The 21,543-nt window shown below is 47.9% G+C and overlaps 1 long non-coding RNA gene across 1 annotated transcript in view; it reads left to right on the top strand.

The window, feature by feature from the left end:
- Positions 1-21,304: 21,304 nt before the first annotated feature.
- The window catches only part of LOC132248363 (uncharacterized), a 148,552-nt gene continuing 148,313 nt past the window's right edge, over positions 21,305-21,543 (top strand). The window contains exon 1 of the long non-coding RNA XR_009459541.1: positions 21,305-21,496. This is a non-coding gene — a long non-coding RNA (uncharacterized LOC132248363). The remainder of the gene's footprint in view (positions 21,497-21,543) is intronic.

Here is a 21,543-nt window from a genome sequence, read left to right on the forward strand (position 1 = left end):
TCAATGACTTGGATGAGGGGGTGGAAAGTGCAATAATTAAGTTTGTGGATGACACCAAGCTGTGGGGAAATGCGGGCACACCAGAGGATAGGCCAAGGATCCAGGTTGACCTCAACAGACTGGTCCTCTGGGCTGAACGCAATCAGGTGAGGTTCAATAGGGACAAGTGTAGGGTCCTTCATCTGGGTAGGAAGAACCTTCACCACAACTATACGATGGGTGGTGGTCCACTGGCTGGCACTGCATCTGAAAGGGACCTGGGGGTGACAATCGACCAGAGGATGAATATGAGCCAGCAGTGTGATGAAGTTGCCAGCAGGGCAAATAGAAATCTGGTGTGTGTCAGCTGATGTGTTGCCAACAGGTCCAGAGAAGTGCTTCTCCCCCTCTATTCAGCATTGGTAAGGCCAGAGCTGGAGTACTGTGTCCAGTTCTGGGCACTGCACTTCAGGAAGGATGTGGATAAACTCGAAAGGGTGCAGAGAAGGGCCACTCAGATGATCAGGGGCCTGGAGGATAGGCCCTATGAGGAGAGACTCCAGGAACTGGGTTTGTTCAGTCTGAGCAAGAGAAGACTGAAAGGTGACTGATAGCTTCCTGCAAGTATGTCAGGGGTGAACACCAAGATCTAGAGGAGCAACTCTTCAGAAAGGCACCCCCAGGGAGGACAAGGACCAATGGGCAAAACCTAATTGAAAAATTTAGGTTGGACATTAGGAAAAACTTGTTTTCCATAACAGTATATAGAATCTGGAACATGCTCCCAGCAGAGGTGGTGCAGTTCAAGAGGAGGCTGGACAAGCACCTTATTGAGCTTGTTTGAGCCCAATAACCTCCTGCTCATGGCAGGGGGACCAGACTTGATGATCTTACAGGTCCCTTCTGGTCCTTTGATTCTATGATTCTTGATTGTGTGTGTGTATTAGTAATAAGCAGCTTGCTAATATGGAAAGATCTATGGCAGCATTTCTATGTCAAGTACCATACATAGCAAGGCCTAAGGGGCTCTTGAATAATATCATATTTCCTTTTGTAGAAGGCACTGTACAAATATAGAACAGAAAGATGGTCCTTCCCCAAAGTACTTCCTTAATCATGTCTCCTGAACAAGGAAGGCACCTTTTCTTTGAGGGGGAAAAAAATCCAGACCAAACCAAAAAACCCTCCAAAAAAAGCAGACAGAAAAACAAAATAATAAAAACAACAAAACAGCTTTTATATAAAAATAGTTAATGTCCCTTTTTCATTTTATCTAGCTGCAAAAGTAATCCCTTAACATAAGTGAAGACCCATTAAAAATATGTCTAAATTCCTATAGATTAAAGTACTCTGCCATCAAACTTGCAAATTGCAAAAACCTTTACGTTTGCTCTGCTTTATTTAAAAACAAAATTAAAACAAATGAAAAGGATTAAATTGTGTTGCAATGGTGCAACTCATCATGAAGCATCATTTTAATTATATGTCAAGCTAAGAGTTTTAAGATGTTCACTGAAAAAAGCAAATAAAAACTTTTTAAAATTATTCATGGGTTTTTTTGGCGTCTTTTTTATTTATTTTTTATTATCTCTCCATTGGCCTACTGGAAACTTTCATCCTCAATTTAAAGTGTTCAAGGGAGGTATTCATTTTTATAATAATAATAATTATTATTATTTTAAATGTTCTTGCCAGAGAATAGAAGGGGAATGGTCACTTCTGACAGTACAAAGTGACTGAAAATCTCTTAGTGGAGGAATTGTTCTGTCTTTTCTCCTGTCAGCTTTAAAAGCATAGTGGGAACAATTAATTGCCACAATTGGTGTTTATAGACTCCACAATAATTTACATAAGAGCTGGACTTTTTCCCTCCCTCCATGACATTAAGCTAATTGGAACACACAGAAATGGGAGGATGGGGCTAGTGTGGTTAATAAGGAAATTAGAAAATGACTAATTGCTTGTTTCTTGTTAAAATTAGAACTTGGAATTTTTAAAGGGCTTAAAGGAGTTTACATCCCCAAATCTCATAGATTTCCCTATCTCAATGGAAATCAAGCTCTCAGAAGTCTGTGATTATCCCAGACAGCATGTTTTTTGCCACCACGAAGACATTGCTTTCACTTTGTAATTGGCAAATCTTACAAGTTCAAGCCTTTACTATAGGACCCAGACAATGGAAACCCAGAGGTGGGCTGCAGGCAGTAGTGGTGACTGTAACCTCTGATAGAATTGAGTAAATACCTTTCTAATGAAACCTCCTGAAAGGAGTCTGTGTCCACTGATGCTCCCCACTAATTAGTGATCTGACAAAGTTCAAAGGTTCCCTTTGTAGGTCTATCTGGATATTGGATAGTTGTTGTCTCTGGGCCTGATTCTTCACTGTCTCTTATGATGGCTTTTATCTTGGCCACTATAAGGCTAGGATCTTCTAGAGCAGCGGTCCTGAACCTTTTCCAGTCGACGTACCCCTTGGTCTCAGAGTGAGACTTCACATATCCCCTTTCAATGGGAAATTATTTTTTTAGGCCCTTCAACCTGTGTTAGACAATGTATGAAATATATCTCACGTACCCCCTGGGGGTACATGTACCCCTGGTTCAGAACCGCTGCTCTAGAGCATGGGTGTAAACCATCCAGTTTGCGGAGTCTCTCCTCTCCAGCCTGCCAGTTGGACAACATGACCTGCCACAAAATGTGGCAACCTCTAGCCCCACTGGCCATAGCTGTCACTGCCTCTAGATCCTTGCTGTGCATCTGGACCCACACATCCGGACTTCTATTGCCACTGCTGGATCTGCTGTCTGTGCTGCTGCAGTGACCATGGAGGTTGCCCTCATACCCCCATCTAGATGTATCCCGAGAGGAGACCCACAGTCTGGATCCAGCACAGGGCCCCATGTGAGTTTCATACCCTTGCTCTAGTCTTCATAGCCACTTAGTTTAAAATATAAAAATGTTTGGGTCCAGTAGGCTCTTTGATGTTGTTAGTTCAATTTTAACATCAAGAACTGTCTATAACAAAAAGTGATGACACTTCAAAGCTGTTAAAGCATAATACCATAAAAATTCTGGTTCTTTCAAACTCGTATTGGTGAAGCAGATGCACCATGGTCACAAAGTATGCATACATGCAGTGATTAATATGGAGGGGGAGGGGCATTTATACACACACAGTTATTCCTCTAGATAGGGGAAATTACTGAGATATGTTTGGTCTCTATCAGCGGATAATAACAATCTATTTTCATTTTTCTTCCTTACGTGTTTGTGTGAAACATAGCATTTCATATCAATATGTCTTTGTACTCTTGTGATTGTAAGATTGTCAGTGGGCTTGTCGCCAGCTCAGATGACAGGAGAGCTTCTCCCTAGACAGTGGCTATTTGCGTATCAGTAAAGCCCTTGACTGCATACCTATTAGATAGGAAGTAAAACTCTAGCATAGGATGCATATGGTAAAATGGTCAAATGCATTTCAAAGGAAAAGGCATCAGATGCATGTCAAAGAGGACACTTAAAATTGTCAGACAACTGGCTGGAGGAAGAGATCATGTGCACAGATATGAATATGATCACCTTCCATAAATAGAATAAAAGAATAAGAGAGCGAGATAATGATAAGGAGTTTGGGGGAGAAGAGTAAGCAAAATGCCCCATATCTGAGGGAAGGAAGGAACCCCAGTCAGGGAGGCTAGTGAACAATTTGGGAAGTCTGGCAGGATTGCCAGCTGGTAGAAACAGACAAGATTAACTTGAAGCAGCTTTCTAGTTAAAGTAGTAGTGAGGTATTTGTGCTTGTTTTGTATATTTGCCTTCAAGGCTAACAGCTCCTTTTTCTTATGATTTTTTTTTTTTAATTTTGTATAACAAATCTTGTTTTTATTTTATAACTTGCTGCTTATTTTGTGATAAGAAGGATTGCCAGGCAGCAGACAACCCCCAGGCATGCTGTTCTCATGAGAACTGCAGACCTCATTCTCTTTCAGGCCTGTGGGATTCTGAGTTAATGGAGCAGTCCTCCAACTAAGCTGTGAGGTCTGGTCAGGATGCTGGTTAGGCTGATATTTTGTCAAGTAGAGGAGCTGCCTTGCAGCAAAATCCCATCAAAGCTCCAAAGACATGAAGCAGGACAGATGGGAAGAGGGCTTGAAGCTCTGGGATCACCTTGAGGTTTTTCACAACCATGTCTTAAATATCTGAGTATATTTTTATAAACTAAAGCTGCTTAAGCTATGTTACTGCCGCCTTTTCAAGGTCTGAATATAAAGAATGTTACCAAACCCACATAAACAATAGCTGATAACTTCATGATTGGTATCCAAATTGATGACTTAGCAAAATACATTGTTGATAAGCTGCCTTATCAGTAGTGTTCTGCATTTTCAATTTTTATTAAAAAAAAAAAAAATCCTGGGATTTTTCAAGGTTTATTTTCCAAACAGAAAAACTGGGTTGAAATAGGGATAAAAGGAAGAAAAGAAAAAAAAATCAGTTTAAATTGGGGGAAATAATAATACATTCCCATGACGGTGACAGAGGGAAAGAATAAGGCTAGGACTAGGGAAGGAATGGGGGGAGGGGTGCGGTGCAGCTCGTCAGCTGCTCCCAGGGCTGCAGCAGGGAGTAAAGTAGAAGGAACTGTCAGTGGGTGTGCGGCATGGGGTGGGGGGAGGGCGCAACTCTTGTGCTACATGCACCCCAGGAGGGCTGCAAGCTTGGGGGCTGCACTGGGCTATTCCTGGGGGGCACATGCCCCCGGATCTGCTTGCAGTATGAGAGCAGACTGCCACTACAGGCTGGGGCCAGCAGCAGCACTGGGCTCTTCCCAGTGCCCAGAGGGCAGGTGGCAGCTTGCTCTTGTTCATCGTGCAGGTCCAAGGGCACACGCCCCCCCCGGAAGGGCCCAGCGCAGACCCAAAGCCCTCCCAGGGTGCACATAGAAGCAAGAGCCATGCTCCCCTGCCCCGTACCCCACACCCACTGACTTACAGTTCCGTCTGCATTTGGCATCAGCACTTCCTGGGGCCACTGCAACAGGTGCTTGGGTGAGTGGGAACAAGTGGAGCCCCAGGTGGCATGGGGCACAGCTCAGCTTGTCCCTGCTCACACTAGCCCCTGCTGCAGTGGCAGCTGGAACAGCCGACACCAGCTGCCTGCAGCTTCTGGGCAGTCCTGCACCCGAGCTCCCCAGGGCTCTGCTTGTCCCCCCTCACCCCAATCCATGCTACAGTGGCCCCAGAAGCAGCCAACACCACCTGCCTGCACCACGGTATGGCACAGCTCAGGGGCTGGCAGCCCGTGCCCCCTGGCAGCAGCTCCAGCCACCCTCCCCTGGCCCCCATGTGGCCACTGCACCCCTCTCCCCTGTGTCGTGGAGGGGGGGATGACCCAATCCCAACCCTGGCACTGCCACCTCCCACCCCTTCCAGGGTCAGAGCTGGGAGCCTCACATACCCAGGCAGTGGCTACATCCCTACGGGCCCGTGTGGAGCGGCTTGACTCAGAGCCCACTGCAGGGAGCAGGGCCAGGGTCTCCTGCCTGCCCCAGCGGCAGGGCTTGCTGCTCCCAGCACCTGGGGCAGGGCCACCGCTGGGGCGCAGGTGGGACCCGCCTGCCCCAGGAGCAATTCCCGTGCCCCCTGGCAGCAGTTCCAGCCACCCTCCCCTGGCCCCCATGCGGCCACTGCCCCTCTCTCCCCTGTGTCTGGCTGGAAACCTGTGCCTCAGATAACCAGTGCTTTGAGCTTACTGGCATCCCTCAGCCATTCCCAACTTGTGCCGGTTAACAGGGATTTTACTGTACCTGGTAAAATTGAGTGAACTGAAAAACAGGTCTAAATCAGTAAAAAAACTAATAACTTCAATAAAAAATAATCAGGAAATTTATGGGTGAAAATCAGTAAAAACTGAAAACACAGAACACTACTTATCAGCCAAAGTTTTTTGCCAGCTTTACCATCAGCTAATCAGCCAGTTGTCAATCAGGAGGTTATTCATTATATGTTGAAGCAGGTGAAAAACTGTTTTCTTGATTATCAGTGTAAACCTTATAACTGTTGGACTCAAAAAAGGACTTCTCATTATGCATTTTAGAAGAAAAGATTGTGTACCAGACTTGTTTCATGTCTTGGGACCTGAATGGATATCCATTGTTTGTCATGAAAAGGTTTAGGCACCTTTGCACAAAGCCAGCACAGAGTAGTTGTAATCCATGTTGGGCTAGAAGTACTTGTTGGTATAAGAGCACCAATAGAATACTAAAATCTTTAAGATGATTGGCTAGTGTTGCAGGAAATGATATCTACTGATAATTTGGAGTATTTCATGGGGATGGGGAGAAGCTTGAAGGAAGAATATTTCTTGTGGTTTTAGGAGGACTTATGCCCTTTATGGTAGCTGAAAATGAGATCTTTTTAAGGTGGGAGGAAGCTTTCAGTGATTTGGATGTGTTTTCTGTTGCCTTAGAGCAGTGGTTCTTAATGTTGTTAGACTTGAGGCACTTCTCATAAAATGCCAGCTTTTAGTTTTCTCTTTCTTTCAAGATGGCCACCGATAGGTGAAGCCTTCTGAGGTCCTGCAGCTCAGGTGCCTTCTGCGCATTCCTCTCCCCACCCCACCAAACCTTGCCTCTCCCCAGCCTGTGCTTGGGGACCCCCTCCCTGCCCCTTTCCCCTGCTTTCTGACCATTTTCCCCTGGGCTCTGGCAGCCTCGTTTGCCTCTGCCACTTCCCCACCCCTGCCTGTGCTCTCACTTTGATCCCTGCTGCCTCCCTCCTCCAGAGCCCCTTACCTTGGTCTCTGCCATCTCCTCCTGCCTTAGGGCTTGACTTCAGCCCCTGCAGGGTTGCTCTGCCCCCCTCCCCAGCCATTTTTGGGGCTGTGTCATTCCCCTCCCAGTCCCCAGCTTCAGTCTTGGGTGTTTTTTTTTTGTTTGTTTGTTTTGTTTTGTTTTTTTCTCTCTGTGGGAGAGCTAACCCTCTCCTGCCCAGGATGGCTGCCAGCAGCCAGGGCACTTGGCACGGGGATGTCTTTGTGGACCTTCCCTTCAGCCATGGCCTGTGGGTGCACATCCCTCTCCAGGTCAGGGTGGAGGACTGTGCTGGAGCTCTGGAGGACCTGCTGGGACGCCGGAGTGTCCGGTATGCCTCCGGGGTAAACTCAGTGCCTATCATATATTTGAGCTCTCCCAACCTGGTGAGGGAGGTATGTGCAGCGGGGCTGGAAATCTCAGGTGTCTGCTACTTGGTTACGCCCCTGGAGACCCTGGCAGTGCAGGTGGTGGCCTCCAACGTCACCCCACACCTGCCAGACTGGGACTTCACCAAGCACTCAAGCGCTATGGTGTCCTCACCAGTCCCTGGTGCAGACTGACCGTGGGGAGTAGGGACCCCAGGCTCAGGCAAGTCCTGTCCTTTAAGAGGCAGGCGTTTATGCTCCTCATGGGTGGCACCCAGAAACTGCCTCTCTCTATGACCTTCATGTTGGATGGGAGGCCCTATGTGGTGTACTTCTCCCAGGGCGGGAATTCATGCCGCCTCTGTGGCGGCAGCTCCCACCTGGCTGCCCAGTGCTCACTGGGGCAGTCAGCTGGGGCACCACCTGCTGCACCCACACAGGGGGATGGTGCATCCACCTCTGGTGTGGGAACATCATCAAAGGGTGGGGTTGGGGGATCCTCCTAGCCCCCTCCACCCCTTCTCTATCTTGGGGGACTGACCCCTCTGGCATTAGCATGCCACCCGGGGGGGGGGGCTGGGATGTCCTCCCAGGTTTCTCCCACCCCTGTCAGGGCTGATGCCCCACCCATTGGAGAGGCTGAGTACTCCTCCCAGCCCCCTCCTGCCGCAGTCCCCTCTGAGACAGCTGGTGCCCCGAGTGCTGGTGTCCTACTGGGTGGGGTGACCGTGGCCCCCTCTCAGTCTCCCTCCACCTCCCCCTGCCTGATGGGGCTGCCACACCCAGTGTGGGGGTTTCACCTGGTGGAGGGGCTGGGACATCCTCCCAGTCCCTCCCTGTTCCATTTCTGCCGAGGGTGGCTAGCATCTTAGGTGCTGGGGCCCCATCAGGCGAAGCAACCGAGACACTCCTTCCACCCCTGCCTCAGCCGAGGTGGTGGACTCAGAGGTGGTGAACCCCAACCAGCCTGCCCTGCCCGCTTTGGGGGAGGTGCCAACTGCTCCCAAGAAAGCTAAGAGCAAGAGGTAAAAAGGAGCTTCTAAAGGAACACCTGCCTCTGCCAGTGCCAGAGAAAATGTAGCCAGGGAACCTGACCCGACCCTGCCTGCCCCCCCGGAAACCCCACCACCTCAGGCCATGACTGAGGGTGTCCCAGCGACATCTGGCAACCCTTTGCCCCCATCCCAGCTCATGGGGCTTGTGAGCGACAAGGCAGAGAGAGAGTGCCTGCCTCCCCAGCATCAGGCACAGGAGACAGCAGAGGGTGCTGCCACCCCCCCCCACCCACTCCCCTGCCCACCGAGGTTGATGAGGAGATGGAGTGCCTGCCCTCTGAGCATCACAAGTGGCCCCAGGAGCGGGATGACATTTGCCTCCCAAAGCAGATGGGGCTCAATCTCCCAGAGATGGTGCTTGACCCAGATACTGAAGGGGGCCTGCTAGGGAGCCTGGCCATTGAGGGCACTTTCACCGGTCTCACTGGGAGGTCCCCTCTCAGAGTACAGCCCCACCAGTTCTCGGTCAGCAACATCCAGCTCCTGCTGGAGAACCCCCCCTTGGGTGGCCCCCAGCTATGTAGGCCCCCTCAACCTCTTAGACCAGACCAAGGGCCAGAGGAATGTGGCAGAGAGTATCCGGCAATGGTGCCCGGACCCCGTGCAGTTTGTCCTTGTCGCCAGTGACGCAGCAAGGCTCATGCGCCGGGACCTGGGCACGTGTCAACTTGCCTTCCAGCTTGAGAAGCTGGTGACCCGGGTGAAGGAGGTGTGGAGCTGAGGTGGGTCCGAAGAATAGGGTAGGGCAAGGATAGGCCTTCCCCTGTCTCTGTGGTTTTTGCCCGGCTCTGTAACCTTCTCTCCCACCTGTACCCTGCCTATCTGTCCTCTCTATTCTCCTGTTCATGGTGGTTACCACAATTGTCTCGCTGAACACCAACAGCTGCAGAGACCCAGTGAAGCGGACGGCCGTCCTGGAGGGCTTGCGGCAGAAGCATCTGGCAATCACCTACCTCCAGGAGATGTACAGTTACGTGCACGTTCAAGCTGAATGGCATGCTGCCTGGAGAGGTCACTTGTTTCTGAGCCATGGCACCAACCTCAGCGCAGGAGTGGTGACCCTCCTCTTGCCACAGCTGCAGTATGACTTGGCGGTGGCACGAGAGGTCATCCCTGGCCAGCTGCTGACTTTCCATGTCACCCTGGCACAGCAGAGCTTGCTCCTCAACAACGTCTACGCACCTACTGAGGGGAGAGAGAGGGTAGCCTTCTTAGAGACCCTGGGTGACCTCGTGCGTGACGCCAGCGAGAACGATTACCTGCTTCTCCTGGGTGGGGATTTCAACAGCACCGGCGATGCGCTGCTAGACCGGACGGGGCCGGAGCTGCACCTGCCTTCAGCCCGCAAGCTGCGGACCGTGCTGGAGGCAGCGGATCTCATCGATGCCTGGCAGGTCCTCCACGCTGACATGCGCCAATATACCTGGGCAAAGATGAGTGCTAGTGGGATCGCCATGGCCCGCCTCAACCACCTCTGCATCACCCAGCCCCATCTTCCGTTACTGCACAGCAGCCGCATCATCACATCGGGGCTCTCAGACCATGCCCTGGTCTGCTGTGAACTGAGCCTGCCTGGCAGAGCATGCTCACGGGCCCCGTACTGGTGCCTCAACATCAGCCTGCTGCAGGACACCCACTTCAGGGACTGCTTTGCCCACCTCTGGAGGAGCTGGGAGGCTGCACGAGCAGACTATTCCTCCTGGCAGCTGTGGTGGGACACGGGGAAGATCCAGATCTGGGCTTTCTGCCAGCAGTATTCCCAGCTGGCGGCAAGCGAGATCCACCGCCACACCCAGGAGCTGGAGGACGATGTGGCGGATCTTGAGGCAGCCCTCCTTCGCACAGGCAATGATGCGGCACTCCTCGAGAGCCTCCCGTCCTGGAAGAAATGCCTGCAGGAGCTGGCGGAGGGCGCAGCCCACAATGAGCGGGTAAGTGCCCGCTGCCAGGAGCCGGCAGAGGCCGACGCCCCGACCGGCTTCTTCTTGGGCCTGGAGAGGCAGCGGGCTGCGGCAAAGACACTGGACCATCTCAAGACCCCAGAGGGGCGGCTGCTCATGGACCCAGGTGAAGTGCAGGGCCAGGCCATGGCCTTCTATCGGGACTTGTTTGTGGCTGAGCCCATTTGTCCACAGGCCGCTCAGCAGCTGCATAAGGACCTGCCCCGCCTCGGCGCTTCGCAGGTCGAGGCCCTGGAGTGCAAACTCTCTCTGGCAGAGCTCGAGGCTGCTGTGGGGGGGCTTGCCTCGGGCAGGGATCCAGGCCTTGACAGACTGCCCGTGGAATTTTACAAAGCTTTCTGGCCCCTCCTTGGGCCCAGCCTCCTCCGTGTCTTCCGTGAGAGCCTCACCGACGGGACCCTGCCAACCAGCTGCTGCTGGGCAGTGCTTACCTTGCTGCCCAAGAAAGAGGACCTTGGCTGCCTTAAGAACTGGCGGCCCATCGCCCTTCTGTGTGCTGACTATAAGATCCTGGTGAAGGCACTGGCAAACCATCCCCACACTGTCATGGCCTCTGTCATCGGGCTGGAGCAGAGCTACTGTGTCCCGGGCAGGACCATCCAGGACAACCTGTTTCTGCTGGGTGACCTGCTTACGGTTGTGGAGCTTTTTGGCCTGGACATCAGCTTGGCTTCAGGCCTCTTTTCATTGTGGCATTCTGGGTCCTGTACCACGATGCCTCCAGCCTGCTTAAGGTGAATGTGGTGCTGTGCCCCCCATTCCCAGTGTGTCATGGCATACGCCAGGGCTGCCCCCTGTCGGGCATGCTGTATGCCGTGGCCATTGAACCGCTGCTGCACGCTCTGTGACATCACTTGACTGGCTTAGCTCTGCCACCAGCTCTGGGCCCAACCACCGGCCCCCCAATCCGGTTGATGGCATACACAGATGATGTGACAGTCTTCCTGAGCAGCCAGGAGGATGTGCGGGCCCTAGTGGACTGCCAACACACCTACGAGCTTGCCGCATCGGCCTGCATCAACTGGGGCAAGAGTGACACGCTCCTGCTCGGGATGTGGGCCAGCAAACCACCTCCGGACCTGCTGGGGGGCCTCATGTGGCACCGGGAAGGCCTCAAAGCCCTGGGAGTGTTCCTGGGGCCCCTGACCTTTGCAGCCCGCAACTGGGACGACCTGGCAAAGGGAGTAGAGTCCCACCTACAGCGCTGGTGCTGGCGCTTGTCCGCCTTCTCCTATTGTGTCTGGGTCCTCATTACCAACAACCTGGTGGTGACCCTGTGGCACCGCTGCGCAGTGCTGGACCCTGCACCGAGTGGGGGGCCTTGGCTTTGACCAGGAGCTGTTTATGCTGGGCCTCACCTTCCTGAATGAGGCAGTCCTTCCCCCATTCTACCACAGCATGGTGCAGGCCTGTCGGGCTGCCTTCCATATTACGTGTCCCTAAGCCAGGTGCACCTGCTTTTCTCGCAACTGCTTCAGGAGCCCCTGGTCCACAACCTGGCCTTGCAGCATGTCGTGCTGAGTCTGGCCTCCACCAGCCTCATGGCTGCTGTCATCAAGGGGCATACCACCCACCTGGGGCACCTCTTGGACCCTGCTCAGTTGGGCTGGCTGTCAGCTGAAGCCCTGCCTGGCACTGCGCTCCGTCCGCGCTGTGGGCCATCTTCTGTGAGCCATTAGGGCTGCCCTCCCGACAGAAACAGTGACCGCCCTAGAAGGATACCTCCAGGCTCACCTGGTCCTCCCCACTGCAGACACTGCAGGTGATGCCTTCCCACCACTGCCGGTAATCCCAGCAATGGCCATTGAGCTGGCTGACCGGCCCAACACACTGCTTAGGCTCCCTGTCCCCTCCAGAAGCAATACAGGCTTCCCCTTTGGCACACTGCCCCGGAAGGGACTCTACGCGTGGGTGTTGCGCACCTGGCATGTCCAGGTGCTGGCCAGCCACCCCGACACCGTGTGGCAGTGGTGCCTGGCATGGCCCAGGACCCCAGCGTGGTGCACACTATACAAGGCGCCCACCGTCAAGAAGACCACTGATCTTTAGTGGAGATTGGTTCACAGCATCCTGGCCACTGGCACCTTTGTGCGCCACCTGGACCCAGTGACCTCAGCAGCCTGCCCCTTCTTCCCAGGGGTCCTGGACGAGGACATTTTCCATGCCTTCCTCAACTGCTCCCGGCTGTGGCTGCTCTTTTCCGCCCTCAGGGTGCTGCTTTGGGCACTGGGCCGGGACTTTTCAGAGGACACCTACATCTACTCTTTCCTGTACCGGGCGGCTGAGTGGGCTGCAGTCAGCCTGGCCAACTTCCTGGTGGGCCAGGCCAGGATGGCCACCCTGAAGAGCCGGCGAAACCAGCTCACTGGGACCGGGATGGACGACACCCTGCAGCTCTTCTACCTGCTGGTACGGGTCTGCCTCTCACTTGAGTTTGAGCATGTGGTCCTCCGGCAGATGGTGTCCACCTTCGAGGAACGCTGGGCCATTTAGGGGGCACTGTGCTGAGTTGAGGCAGGACGCCTACTCCTTGCCCTGTGATGCCACCAGCTGCTTAGGGTGCAGAGGTGCATCCAGCGAGCTGAGACCTCAGGCTTTGTCCATGTGGGCCGACCCCTGATGTCCTGAGGCCCCCCTGGGCGTCCCCCACTGGCAAGAAATGTATATATGTATATACGTACATACTTCTTTTGTTCTTTGTGGGGGTTTTCTTTTTTTTTTGTCTAGAGTGTACAGGCAGGTCTCGCAGGCCATGATCCCAGGCCTTGTCCTTGAGGCCCAGATCTTCGGGCCAACATGTACATGATTTCTACTGCCTCTCATTTGTCACCCTCCCCAGAATAAATGTTTCTTAAAAGTTAAAAGTATTTCTTTCTTTTTTGACTAAAGAAAGCTAATAGAACAATTCTTGTGCTGCAAAAAACCTCAAAACAACAGGTCAGAATCACCTTAACATTATAGATTCCTATTTGAAATATTTGGATTCTTGTGAATCATGTTTGAAAGGATCTCAAGGCACCCTGGTTGACAATCAGTGCCTTAGTCATTGGACTCTGCTCGGTGGCCATGATGATCATAGTCCATTGGAAAATGTAGAACGAAAAGCTGTTATGCCATTTTAGATGTTGTATTGGGGTTGTACCTCCAAGTTCTAAAATGACTACAAACTCTAGTGCCAGACAGCTGTTAAGGGAACTGAAGATGGTAGTAAGCTGCAGGCAGAGAGCTAATGAATGTCTCTCAAAGCTGTATACATGTGTTCCATCCTTACTGTTATCCAAGCCATTCTTTAGAGCTGAGGTTGCTGCTTCTCTTTTCAGTCAGAAGGGGAGGGGAAAGAAGCTGATATAAATGCATTTCTCTAGACTTCTTTAAGATATTTTGGTCCAGAAAGACACTATTGGCTGGTGACACTTTTTCCTAAGATCTTCCTTCTTAAGTTGACAGAAATCTGGGGAAAATCAAGTCATAGCCATGCTGGTGCCAGGTAAACTGACCACTCACCCAAAAAGCCTATCATCTGATTTCCTATGGAAGTTGCTGACAATGCTAACTCCGCCTTACTCTGAGAAAGTAGGACCCCAGAGCAGGCAGGATTTGAGCCAAAATGGAGTTGTGATCAAGTATTTGCTTATATCATATATCAAAGTGAGCTTTTATTGGAAATTAAAAACAGCGTTAGCTTTTATATATTTATCATCTGCCTCTGATACTGCTTGGCAAAAGGCCTCCTGCTGAAGCTATCAAATATATGGTAGTGTTACGAGACACTTAAACTTTCTTAGATACAGTACTCACTATCAGTTTTGCGTTCATCTTGGTTGTCACGCAAGGAAAATGCAGGTACGTAATGTGTTTTCACAAGGCTCCATTCTAACACCTCCTCTGTATACCTTGTATACAAGCAATCTGCCCACTACAAGTCAGAAAAAATTGACTATGTAGGGCATTTGTCATTTATCAATACAAGGTCTTATATTGAAAGAAACAGAAATCTCTCTGTGTTAATCTAAAGAAGCTGAAGAAACCTTTTTAATATTTGTGTTTTAAAACATAATCTTGATGATACAGTAATGTCAATGTTTCATCTAGGCAATCTGGAAGGTAAGATGACAATGGAAATGTATTTCTTTGGTATGATGATCACCTTCTGATCATCCACATTATATTAGTGTGACTCTTGAAAGAAGTCTCATCTACCAGCAGTGTATTAAACTGGTGAGCCATAAAACAAAATCTTGCATTGGTTTCATCCACTTGTTTGGCAGTGTCTTGGGGTTGTGATGCCAAAACTCTTTGCACTTTTTAACTTTGTGTATTCTGTATTTGAATGCCATTCATGTGTACTGGGAACAAGCATATCTACATGCATCTTTGACACCCTGTTTACTGCCATTATGCTTATTGTTGCTGTTCCTTTGAAATTAGGGTTCCTATTTTGCAGTTGCCAGGGCTCGCAGGTGTTCATCTATCTGACATCTGCCATGAAGTGTTGACTTGGGGAAAATGTTTAAAAAAAGGATTTGGGCTTACCTGTGCTTACTATTTATCCAGATCTTAAGCATTTACCTGCAACTTATCTCAAGTAATGTTTTTTTTTTTGTTTTGTTTTTTGTTATAATGGCAACCAACATGAGCACAGAATAAATTTGGTGCAGGCAGAAGTAAAAATTAAAGCCCTTATTAGTTGTCCAGTACATAAGCCTTGTGGTGCTTTTCTTCCCATGGAAGCAGTAGGTGATAACTAATTGTATTGGGTCATAACTCAGCAGCTGTGCATGTGTAATATTAAAGTTGCAAGTTTAAAAAAGTCACTATGTGAACCTGGCTGTTGCCCTATGTGAACCTGGCTTTTGGTCAGGCCAACTCTCAGGATCTCAATATTGTGCTGTTAGACAGGAGGGTGTAACACAATTGCACATATACAAACACACAAATCAATTGGGTGCATACACACACAAACACACTACCAGCTCAGGCACATACACATCCAAACCAGCCTAGGCACATGCATACCTATCACCAATTCAAGCACATACACTATACACCCCAAAAGTTAGACACAGATCACTAATTTGTATATCATGCACACAATGACATATATACACACACACACATATATATTTATATATAATATACATACACTCACCAGTTCACACACACACAACCCACCTACACATACACACAGGTAAGTTCCTAACTTGGATGGTACAGTATGTATGTGTGTGCTTGGGGTACCTGGGATATTTGGGGGAAGGTTCAGGTGTGAGAGAGTTAAAGTGTAGGGAGTGAAAGTTGCCAGAACCAGGATTAGAACCAGTGGACTACAGAGAATCTGGCCAAGGAACTGAGACTTGGGTTTACTTAAGGTAGACTGGGACTGGAAATTGAGGCAGACAGCTGAGATATTGGGGGAGGGGGGCAGATAAGTGGTGGCAAGGAGAAGACAGCCAGGAAAAAAAACTGAGGCAGAAACCTGGTTGCTCAGGGGAAAAGGAAAAGGCAGTGGGGATTAGATAGTGGCAAAGAAATGGGGTTTGGAGGCAGAGAGGAGCTCAGGACAGGTGCTGGAGGTGGCAGTGAGCCAGAAGCAGAAGAGGGAGAAATGAGACAGAAGTTAGAGGGGCGAGGAGAAGAGATTGGAGCAGGGCCAAACCATAGTAAAGCAAAACCCAACTTAGGGATCCAAATAACAGTTTTATTACACAGACAACACACTACACAGCCCCATGAAGTTATTGGTACACACACACACACACACACACACACACACACTGGCAGCAGGAGAAAGAGACTCAGTGGAAGGGTTGGAGTCCAGGTAGGGAAGAGAAACAGAGTCCAAGTCCTTGGTTGAAGAGGGGGTGGGGTGATAGCTACCTACCCGGGATGGAAAGGGGTCCGTGTCCAGTAGGTGTTGTCCAGAGGGGGGTCACTGGCAGGGCCTCTGGGTGGATAGGTGGTGTGGCATGGTGCTGGTCCAGATGGAGAGGGCGTCCCAAGGAGTCAGTCTTCACTACCCCTTTTATGGGGCAGACTACCTCTGATCTCCTGTGGGGAGGGCCTTTCCAGGCAAGGTCAGTCCTGACCCAGAGGGCTCCAGGTGTTTTTACTGAGCATGTGCAGCCTGGCACAATGGTGGGTTGCCTCATCTTTTGTTTCTTGAATGCTGAGGGTGGTTCCAAGGGCTGGGTCATTTGTCCAGGTATTGGTGTTGATGCTTTAGTCATTCAGAGGGAGCTATTTTTAGACCTACTGCCATTGTCTCTCAAGCACCCTCATTCATCCCCATTCATTCAGTAACCAAGTTACATAGGAGGGGTAGGTGTGAGTCACGGGTTACACAACCGGGCCTGGGGATAAGATGGAGCCTTGACCTTACAAGATGGAAACTTGACATGACTTCTGCTAACTTACATATATAGGCCTAAAACAGTAATCACACAATATAAAAGCAGTTAAAAAAAATCAATACAAAACATAACAATTATCACTTATTATCACTTATAAAACAGTGGATATCTATCTCAAAATAGCAGGGCACTTATTTGCAAGAAGGGGAGAGAAAAATAAAACTTATTACCTAAAATAAAATGTTACATCTTAGCTTACGTATACTTATCTAGGGAATATAGAGGGAGAGAAAAAGTCAGAAACGGTTGGGGAAGGGGAGGGAATTCATTTTAAAATAAATTAAAAAAAGGAAAACTGGGGGTTTTGCTACATGGCAAACATCAAACAATTGATGACATGGTAAGTGACTGTTTCAATATATTCCTTCCATGAAGGAATCACAGAAATTCATATGGCATCCATTGCAGCTTGTGACTGGTCTTAAAACATTGTCTCATATAAAGAGTATCAACAAGACAGACACCAACAGGTTAAACTTGCACATTGCATTATTATTTAAACTTATAAAGAGTGAGTATAAATGGGGATAAAACTCTAGGAAATTGGAATTCTCTGTTCATGCCAGTGATTGCATTTTAAACTCTTGCCAGATATAAATGACTATACAAAGAACAAAGTAGAATCACACTGAGTTCTCCTTTAGTACTACAATCTTGCCCTCAAATCTGCCCAGGCTAGTCATTTCTGTGGTGTCTATTTATGATGGTATCTAGGCAAGATGCACAAACCCCTGTTAGTATTAAGGAAATAAGAATCAATCCCAATTTGTGTCCTTATTGCATCCTGGCATATATTGTAGATGACTTAGTTGAAGTCAATAGGGTTACATCAGCAAGTAACAGGACCTGATTTTCAGCTGCTGTAAATCAGCAAAACTCTGCTGAAGTCTGATTTGCACCAGATGAAGAATTTGCTCATAATTACACTTGTAGGAGTGACTGTCACCCTTAAGGAGGTTTCCTGGTAAACATTTGGTTTGCCCTACTCTCTATTGTCTTGCATCTGTGCAGAGTAGGTAAAACACTCCTACATCAGAAGGATAGGCAGAGTAGACTCTTACCTGAAGACTCCTGCAGACCAGCTTAAAACCCTCTAAAACCTACTTCTGTATCAATTGGTACAGGAAGAAAGATCTAGTCTTATCTAACCCTAAAAAGAGGCTTCAATACATAAGTTGAAATGGGCAGCATCAGCACCTCTTGTTAGATCCTTCAAAGAGATGCTTTGAAAAGGAAGACAAGATAATTGGAACCCAGTGCCCTGGTGACCAAGACTGTTGTCTTGCTCTTTCAGAGCTGTGGAGTCCTATCATAGATCTGCTAAAATTAAAAAAAAAAAGATCAGGACAAGAATTGAATTGACTTTGGATCCTTTTATGGTAGGTTGGGGGTGACTTTGAGCTGGAAGGGCCCAGGAGTTAAGGCTGGAGCCTTTCTACTGCCACACTTTCAGATGCAGACAGTTTGTCTGAATTTCAGTTGTAGAAAAGTACAGAATATGGACAGAGAAGTATTTAAAACCTACTCCCCTAGGAAGGTATTCCATTTTCCAGATCTTACTTTGTCTTCAAACAGCCCAGCATCTTCAGTATGGAACCTATCAACTCATCCACCTGCCAGTTAGGTCATTCTCCATACCAGGTGTTTTGGAGAAGTCATTTTTGAATTCCCACTCAGAGTAGTTTAATTAAAAACAACTCCTCTGAGCTTTGCTGATGTAGGGCAGCTTTCCCCTAAGATCTTTCTGTATTTTGGTATAGAATAAACTGATCTTTATGCTGCATAGATGTTTCCAAAGCACTTTACAGTCCTTTTGGATAAAAAATAGTTTGCATAGATACAAAGTATTCTAAAAGTAGGTGTGCAGATAGTATTTTCCACATAATTTAGTTTAGTTTATTAATTCACTCTGAAATCAGGAAGGATCTGTTTTATGGATATTATTTTAAAAACCAAGATGGTTATACATCACATATATTTTGTATTTATAATATTTTATAGCACATCATTTTTGTTATTTTATAGCTCTTTCTATAATAACAGCATAATCGCATATATTTAAGCCAAACCACATTTCCTGAGACAAATTTATAATCATTTTTATCATTAAAGAGCAGGAAATTTATGCACAGCAAACAACTAAGGAAAGCCATTCCATCATTTTGGCTTAAAGTCTTCATTGAAGATCTAGAATCCAGCCTTGCAAAAAGATTTTATATAGGATCATATTTTCACCACTGAGGAAGTAAGACTAAGCTCCCTGAAGTAATTAAAAAAAAAAAGTGTGCAGTGGCTGTAGACTTGTGAAAGGGGGTCAGTGTGTTTGGGAGGATGTATAGTCCATCAGCTTGTGGTCCACAGAAGACCTGGGGCATTTAAAGACTTGATGTATGTCTGAATCCTGCCAAGCACCCCAGGTAGTGCCACATACTACCCCTTTGCCCTTGCTTAAGTCATAACTACCATGGTTCCAACCAGCATCTTTCAGCCAGTGGCCTGAAAGCATTCACTAAACCCATTCCATCCAGGAAGAGCGCACACCAACTGCTGAAACTTCCTTAGCCTGATGAAGGGTTTTTGAACCCGAAAGCTTGCTTAATAACTTTTCTCCAACTATTTGGGTTGGTCTAATAAAAGATATCAAATTCACCCAAGGAACCTTGTCTTCACTAAACTAAAGAACTTAAGCTTGAAGCTGTTAGGTAGGGAGGAGAAATATCATCCCAGTTTAATATAAGAAGGAACTGAGGCCTTTGTTTCTATTTGGACACCAGAAAAAGATGGTGCTGATATCACTGCTTTTCAGCCACTCACCTCCCCATTGACTTCAACAGTGAGCTCAGTGCCTTTGAAAATGCCAATCCCAAAAGGGGGTGATAGTGTGCCCAAGGGGGCACAACATGAGAGCGAACACACATCTTTATTGAAAATAACCAGCAGCCAATGGCTGCATTGCAGAATCTGGTGGGTTTTCCTCTCATCCCTCTTCCTTCTTAGTTGTAGGCCTATGAAAAGCCATGCGTCTACAAAACGATCTTTCTCTATATTTCCCTGCTTCTCTGCCCATCATCCTTTTACTGGACTACATGTATGCATGTAATCAAATTATGTATGCTACAGCTGTATGTTATTCAGACAGCTGGCATATGATGGGCTGACTGCAGCTTGAGCAGTGTGTGTATAAATGCACACCACTGCTCTTTGCTGGATGGTACTGTAGTTACTCCACTGTGCAATAGACTCCTAGTAGCTTTTGGAGAGTTGCTAAGTGGTGGATACCCAAGCTCCTAAAGCACAGATGTAGGAGATCTCTTAACACAGCTGGGGAATCCAGAGCAGCCATGGTAACAGTTGCTGGGCTCTGAGTTAAGTACTAAATTTGGACCAAACTATTAACACTTGGCTTTCTAAATACCTCACACAAGCACTTTGCAGGAGGTTTGTGATTAGTTCCAGATCTCCTTAGTTTGCCAGTTTTTGGCTGCTTGGTCCAGAAGACCACCCTTCTTGGACAAGATCATCCTCCCATTAGCAGATTTGCCCCTTGTGTGCATTTCCTTTTTTCAGTTGGCATGAGATAGAACAGGTGGGCCAAGCCCTGAATGTTTGCTTAATCCATCATAGAGTTGAAACAATGTGACCACCTATGTGTTTTTTTTGTATACTGATAGGTAAGGTAGGCAGGAAGGATGAGAGCAGCATAACATCATACCTGTCTCTAAGGTGTATCATATTTTTGCATTGTGTTGTCATAATCTCAGAACACCAGTAGAACTGACGTTCTTCAGTGTCTCCTTCCTCCCCTTAGTTCATATGGATGCACTTCCAATAATCACCCATCCTTATAGGTAGGGTTGATGCTTCTTCACACATTGCTATAGAACACCTTGTTCTCTGGCCATAGAGCAAAATGTTCTTTTCAGTTAAAGCCAAGCAGTACCAGTGAACTCAGTGAGGTTGTACTAAAGAAAGTAAGAGGAGAACGTGTCCCAGACAGATCTGTCTTTTCTCTGCGTGCCTGTGTTGGTGGGGTGCGGTTAAAGCAAGCCTGAGAAGAAAAAGAAGAATCCCAGATTCCATCACAAAACAAATCTATTGGATCCAAAGCCTATCATTACTTAAGGGTGTTCTCAGTCAACTTCAGTCAGCAATCAAATCTTCAGTGCAACAAATATCCACATCAATTAAGGATGTTTTCTATTTCAATTACAACTTCCTATAAACAGACATAAAATCACCCATAATTACCACTGATATAGCAGGAAAACTGCAAAGAAAAAACAGCTTTCACTATCACACAAATACAATCCTAAAATGAATGACTGGGCCTTTATATTTTGCTTTTCCAATTCATGTATGCACTTGCCTATTCAGCATGAAGCACTAGGGTTCAGATTTTTTAGTAGGTGTAAATTGGTTTAACTCCCTTGAAATGTAGTCAACTTGATAAAGAGGATATGGCCCAATATTCTTTACTAAAGCACAGCTGCCTGAGACTCAACATGTTAACACAAATATGTCTTTAATGAGGTATGCTTAAAGAATATTTAAGAAATTAATATGAAACATAACATTTACTTGCTGTTTTGCACATGGAGCTTTGGCTACAGGGGAAATTGTTATCCTTATTTATAAAGTGGTGATGATCACTGTTAATCTTTAAGTCGTTTCTAATGTTCTAATTTAGCAGATCCCAGCCTCCAGTGTGGTTTGCAGCTTTCTCAGGCAGTGCAGAGTGGTTTGATTAATCAGGGACAGTCAGCTGCCTTGCATTTGCTCCATAAAGAAACTGTGTACCTCTTGCTGAATGTAATCGCTGGGTCACATCACTGGGTGCTTAATCTTAAGGAAAGTAAAATTTCCTACATTCAGCTAGAGCAGATCAGCAGAAGTTTTCCTCCTCCCTTCTCAGGTACTGATTAAACCTTATATGCTCCATTTGCAGATGTGATTTTTGGA

Source organism: Alligator mississippiensis, chromosome 2 (genome assembly GCF_030867095.1).
Source record: "Alligator mississippiensis isolate rAllMis1 chromosome 2, rAllMis1, whole genome shotgun sequence".
Lineage (NCBI taxonomy): Eukaryota > Metazoa > Chordata > Crocodylia > Alligatoridae > Alligator > Alligator mississippiensis.